Source organism: Scylla paramamosain, chromosome 20 (genome assembly GCF_035594125.1).
Source record: "Scylla paramamosain isolate STU-SP2022 chromosome 20, ASM3559412v1, whole genome shotgun sequence".
NCBI classification, from domain to species: Eukaryota; Metazoa; Arthropoda; class Malacostraca; order Decapoda; family Portunidae; genus Scylla; species Scylla paramamosain.
The window spans coordinates 23,573,995-23,580,981 of NC_087170.1; positions in this window are offsets into that span (position 1 = coordinate 23,573,995).

Genomic DNA, 6,987 nt, shown 5'->3' on the forward strand with positions numbered 1-6,987 from the left:
AGAGGTGGACAGAATAGAGGTGAGAGAAAGAAGAAAATCTTGTGCAGCGAGGCCATGGGATAAGAGGAGGTATGCAATGCAGTTAGCAAAGATCAGAAGAGCAGTTAGCATGAAAATAGCAGTAGAAGACAGCTAGAGATGCAACAATGTGGCGGTGAGAGAGAGGCTGAAGACAGTCACTGAGAGGAGAGGAGTTGATGAGATGAAAAGCTTTTGATTCCACCTTGTCTAAAAGAGCAGTATGAGTGGAACCCCCCAGACATGTGAAGCACACTCTATACATGGATGGATAAGGCCCTTGTAAAGGGGGGTGGTAAGAAAAACTGGCAGAGACGTCTCAGAATGCCCAACTTCATAGAAGCTGTTTTAGCTAGAGATGAGGTGTGAAGTTTCCAGTTCAGATTATAAGTAAAGGACAGACCGAGGATGTTCAGTGTAGAAGAGGGGGACAGTTGAGTGTCATTGAAGAAGAGGGGATAGTTGTCTGGAAGATTGTGTCGAGTTGATAGATGGAGGAATTGAGTTTTTGAGGCACTGAACAATACCAGGTTTGCTCTGCCCCAATCACAAATTTTAGAAAGATCAGAAGTCAGGCATTCTGTGGCTTCCCTGCGTGAACTGTTTACTTCCTGAAGGGTTGGACGTCTATGAAAAGATGTGGAAAAGTGCAGGATGGTATCATCAGCGTAGGAGTGGATAGGACAAGAAGTTTGGTTTAGAAGGTCACTGATGAATAATGACAAGAGAGAATAAAATGGTCAGAAAGGAAACTTGAGATGAAGTTACAGAGAGAAGGATAGGAGTTGTAGGAGGGTAGTTTGGAAATGAAAGCTTTGTGCCAGACTCTATCAAAAGCTTTTGATATGTCCAAGGTAACAGCAAAAGTTTCACCCAAATCTCTAAAAGAGGATGACCAAGACTTAGTAAGGAAAGCCAGAAGATCACCAGTAGAGTGGCCTTGACGGAACCCATACTGGCGATCAGATAGAAGGTTGTGAAGTGATATGAATTTAAGAATCTTCCTGTTAAGGATAGATTAAAAAACTTTTGATAGGCAGGAGATTAAAGTAATAAGATGGTAGTTTGAGGGATTAGAACGGTCACCCTTTTTAGGAACAGGCTGAATGTAGGCAAACTTCCAGCAAGAAGGAAAGGCAGATGTTGACAGACAGAGCTGAAAGAGTTTGACTAGGCAAGGTGCAAGCACGGAGGCACAGTTTCGGAGAACAATAGGAGGGACCCCATCAGGTCCATAAGCCTTCCAAGGGTTTAGGCCAGTGAGGGCATGGAAAACATCACTGTGAAGAATTTTAATAGGTGGCATGAAGTAGTCAGAGGATGGAGGAGAGGGAGGAACAAGCTCAGAATTGTCCAAGGTAGAGTTTTTAGCAAAGGTTTGAGCAAAGAGTTCAGCTTTAGAGATAGATGTGATAGCAGTGGTGCCATCTGGTTGAAATAAAGGAGGGAAAGAAGAAGCAAAGTTATTGGAGATATTTTTGGCTAGATGCCAGAAGTCATGAGGGGAGTTAGATCTTGAAAGATTTTGACATTTTCTGTTAATAAAGGAGTTTTTGGCTAGTTGGAGAACAGACTTGGCATGGTTCCAGCCAGAAATATAAAGTGCATGAGATTCTGGTGATGGAAAGCTTAAGTACCTTTTGTGGGCCACCTCTCTATCATGTATAGCACGAGAACAAGCTGTGTTAAACCAAGGTTTAGAAGGTTTAGGACGAGAAAAAGAGTGAGGAATGTACGCCTCCATGCCAGACACTATCACCTCTGTTATGCGCTCAGCACACAAAGACGGGTCTCTGACACGGAAGCAGTGGTCATTCCAAGGAAAATCAGCAAAAATACCTCCTCAGGTCCCCCCAACTAGCAGAGGCAAAATGCCAGAGGCACCTTCACTTAGGGGGATCCTGAGGAGGGATTGGAGCGATAGGACAAGATTGAGATTGTGGTCTGAGGAGCCCAACAGAGAAAAAAGGGTGACAGCATAAGCAGAAGGATTAGAGGTCAGGAAAAGTTCAAGAATGTTGGGTGTATCTCCAAGACGGTCAGGAATACGAGTAGGGTGTTGCACCAATTGCTCTAGGTCATGGAGGATAGCAAAGTTGTAGGCTAGTTCACCAGGATGGTCAGTGAAGGGAGAGGAAAGCTAAAGCTGGTGGTGAACATTGAAGTCTCCAAGAATGGAGATCTCTGCAAAAGGGAAGAGGGTCAGAATGTGCTCCACTTTGGAAGTTAAGTAGTCAAAGAATTTCTTATAGTCAGAGGAGTTAGGTGAGAGGTATACAGAGAAGAGAGGCTAGAATGTATGGGTTAGGTCAGTAGAGTGGAGGTCAGGTCAGGTCAGGTCAAGTCAGGTTTGGGTTATGTTAGGTTAAGTTGAGTTTGGCTCTGGTTTGCTGGAAGAGAACACAAGTTAGAATGCTTGTTTGGATAAGAAAGAAAAATGCAAGGAGGAGGAGGAGGAGAAGATAAGAATATTACAATAGGAAATAGATTGGGAGGAGGAGGAGGAGGAGGAGGAGGAGGAGGAGGAGGAGGAGGAGGAGGAGGAGGAGGAGGAGAAGGAGGAGGAGGAGGAGGAGGAGGAGGAGGAGGAGGAGGAGGAGGAGGAGGAGGAGGAGGAGGAGGAGGAGGAGGAGGAGGAGGAGGAGTGCATCAACAGTTATAAAATGCATATGAGAAGGAATAAGAATACAGTAGTGATATTTAGTTCTCTCTCTCTCTCTCTCTCTCTCTCTCTCTCTCTCTCTCTCTCTCTCTCTCTCTCTCTCTCTGGCAGTGGTGTTTCTTGATTGACTGGCATATCTATTGACAATTTCATGCGACACAATTGAGGAGAAACAGATAAAGTTTCTTAGCATCACCATCCCTTTGAAGGAAATCTTTGAGACACAGAAAATAAATAGAAAACACAGAGGGAGGGATGAGAGAAGGAAAATAAGGGAGGAAGGCAGGGAGAGGAAAATAGACAGAGACATTCCTGCTGTTGTCTAACCTCTTTGAAGGAAACCTTAAGAGACGCACAGACACACAGCTCACAGAAGACAGTGCTGGAATAAATGACAGGGAGAGAGAGAGAGAGAGAGAGAGAGAGAGAGAGAGAGAGAGAGAGAGAGAGAGAGAGAGAGAGAGAGAGAGAGAGAGAGAGAGAGAGAGAGAGAGAGAGAGAGAGAGAGAGAGAGGGGGGGGGGGACGAGGAGAGGTAAGGAAAGAGGGTATGAGAGAAATATCAAGAGACAGGTCGGAGAGACACGGGGAATAAACACACAAAGAGAAGAAGAAAAGGTAAAAAAATTCTCAGATACTAACATCAAATATTAACTAACCTAACTCAGTCCACCTATTGATTATAAACAGACATTACAAGTGTTCTTCCTCCGCAGGGCTTCTGTTCCCCCGCACCGCCACTGAGGAGGAGAAGCAAGTGTGTTCGGAGGGCAAGAGGAAGCTGTTCTGTGACGATTTTGTCAACAACGGAGAAATGTTGCGTCTCTTCCCTTCTTGTCCTTCTAGTTTCAAGGCTAACTAGTGATAATAGTAACGTTAAGGACCAAATATAGGACTTGGTGTCACAAAATGCACACACAGAGATAAAGACACATTATTACAGACACACAAAGGCTTCACTTAAATGCTTCACTTCCTTATCCTGACTATTTTTTGAGGTGAAATGTTTCCCCACGGTTATAATAGTAGTCAGGACAGGACAAGAAATAATGGGTTCAAGCATTGCAGTTAAATTTAAAAAGGAGAGTGATGGATGACTGGAACAGACTCAGTAATCAGTTTGTTAGTGCTGAATAAATCTTTGGATAGGCATGACAGGTGAAAATAGGTAGGTATTATTTGTACAAAGGACGGCCATGTGTAGGCCTGATGGCTTCCTGATGGCTTCTGAGTCATTAAAGAGCTTTAGAAGGGGATCAGACAGATTTATGGATGAGGATAACAGGTGGAAGTAAGCAGGCACGTCTGGTACAGGGGCCACCAACCCTTGCTTTCTTATGTTTTTATCAATATTAATAGAAATGATGACAATAACAGTAAAAAAGACAGTTAAGGTGGTAGGGAGGTTAACAGAGTTGTCAAGGGTGTCACAATGATTCCAGAGATAATTTGACAATGACTCTGTCTTTATTGGAAAAACACCCTTGAGAAGCATTTAAGATTATAAGCCTCAGTAAACCATACTAGATCATCACACTTGCTACTGTTCCTGATATACATGCACATTCTCTCTCTCTCTCTCTCTCTCAGTGGACCATATTCTGAAGCACCTCTGCACCACACCTCCACTACTTTCAAAAGGCTCTATAGTTGAAGTGAGATGGGTTTTTAAGGGTGTTTTTCATGATTGCAGTGGCAGATTAACAAGATTTCCCCATTATTAACAGGAGAAACACTCTTGAGAACCTGCCTCGGAAAATACTCACGGTGAGAGAGCTAAGCGTTTCAGATAGCAAGCCTCTCTCTCTCTCTCTCTCTCTCTCTCTCTCTCTCTCTCTCTCTCTCTCTCTCTCTCTCTCTCTCTCTCACTGTGGTAAACATAACTATATTTCTTTAAGTAATGCTAATACTACATACCTATCTAATTCTTATACATGTGTGTCCTGCTGGCTAGTGGAACAAACTGAAATACAAACTTTTCACAGTCCGAACAGCCTCCTTGAATGGACTAGATCTGCATTCTGACTGACTGACTGGCTGATTGACTGACTGACTGACTGACTGACTGACTGACTGACTGACTGACTGACTGGCTGGTTAACTGACTGACTGACTGACTGACTGACTGACTGACTGACTGGCTGACTGACTGACTGACTGACTGACTGACTGACTGGCTGGTTGACTGACTGACTGACTGACTGACTGACTGACTGACTGAGTTGTGTGTGTTGTTAAGTGAAAGCTGGGTGAAAGTTGCTGTAAAGACTGGAATGGTCTGGAATAGGCTGAGGAGGCTGGAATTAGCTTTACAAAGACTGAACAAAGCTGCAAAACTGGAATAGACTGGAATAAGGTAAAAAGATACTGGAATAGACTGGATCAGGGTAAGATAAGGGACTGGAATGGGCCTGGAATGGGCTGGAATGGCCTGTGTTTCCAGATTAGCTACATGTACACAAACTGGAGTCATGTATTTGATTTGCTCATTGTGTGTGTGTGTGTACATAGAAAACAGACACATGTATGTAAGATAGTCAGATTTACATATATATATATATATATATATATATATATATATATATATATATATATATATATATATATATATATATATATATATATTATAGAGTATATTAATGTGTGTGTGTGTGTGTGTGTGTGTGTGTGTGTGTGTGTGTGTGTGTGTGTGTGTGTGTGTGTGTGTGTGTGTGTTTAGTTATCAAAAGGAAAACATGAACATTGAATTAGCTTTGGTTTTAAATTTATCTAAAATTGTGTTTTGAATTTTTTTTTTTGAGTTGCTGAGAGAAACACAAATAATATAAGAATTGTGAAACATTTTTTAGTTATGTAATACAAGATAAGCAAGAAAATCAATTAGTTTTGCCTGGAAATTCAACCCCAAAAAATTTTCATAAAATCTTGAGTGTTGAGGAAAAACACAAATAATACATCTTTGAGTTGACACACAACAAACACACACAAAGAAACACTGCCTATAGAACACAACACACAGGGGAAGTGTTGCAGGAAAACATAACATTGTGTTGCTTAGAATACAAAATTTTGAGTTGTATAACCCCTTCCCACCAAAAAATGTATTATCTTGTTTGTAGTCTTGTAGTGTTACCAGATAGGGAAAGTAGTGATAATACAAGTGTTGTGCAGTGTTGCCAATTTGTGTTGCAAGAATTGAGGCTGTGTTTTGGTTAGCTGTTGAAAAAAATGACCTCAATATAGTGTTATTAATGCTGTGGCCTTGTGTACAGTGTGTTGCAAGATAGATCACTGTGTTGATTATGCTGCAACACACACACACACACATACACTCACTAATTATAAGTTTAGCATAAGTTGCTAAGTGTGTTTAAGGTTGAAAACTGCTACTTTTTTTTGTATTGAGTGTTTTATTTGTTGTGTTACGGTCAGAATGTGCTGGATTGTTGTAACACAGCATGCTTAACACGCTGCTTGAGTTGTGTTAAGTGTGCTACTTATATGCTACAATTTAGCAGCATAGTGGCAGGAAAGTGCTAATATTATGTTAAGTGCTACTTGTTCAGGGTCAAAAAATGTGCTATATTGTGACTGGATGTGCTGTGTTTAGCATTAAATGTGATGGAGATGCAAAAAAGTGCTAATATTATTACTTAAGTGCTAGAAATGCTATATTTTTTGCTATATTTGTAAACATAATTTGTTATTTAGCATGGGAAGTCCACAACAGAATCAAAGAAAGTGCTAATATTATCACTTAAGTGCTAAAACGGTTTATAATTTATTTTTGCACTACAATTAAGCACTCAGTAACCAATGATCTCATAATGCTAGTGATAGTGATATGCTAAACTGCTAAATAGAAGCAAAGAGTGCTAATATTATAAGTGCTAAGAAACTTTTTTTTTTCCTACATTTATTTATTTATTTTCTACTACAATGATCTCAAAATATCAATAGTGCTGATGGAAGTGCTAATGTTGCTAACAATCTAAGGTTGTGATGATGGTGGCTAGCAGGAAAGCGCTAAATGTCTGTATGTCTGTCTGTCTGTTTGTTTGCTTGTGTGTTTGTTTGTTTGTGTGTGTTTGGTTTGGTTTGGCTTCTTTTCTCTCCTATTTTCTTCTTCCTTCTCCTCCTCCTCCTCCTCTTCTTCCCCCTCTTTCTCTTTTTTTTTTTTCCTCCTCCTCCTCCTCCTCTTTTCTTCTTTCTTTTTCTCCTTATCTCCTCTTCCTCCTGTTCTTCCTCTTCCTTTTCCTCTCCCTCTCTCTCTCTCTCTCTCTCTCTCTCTCTCTCTCTCTCTCTCTC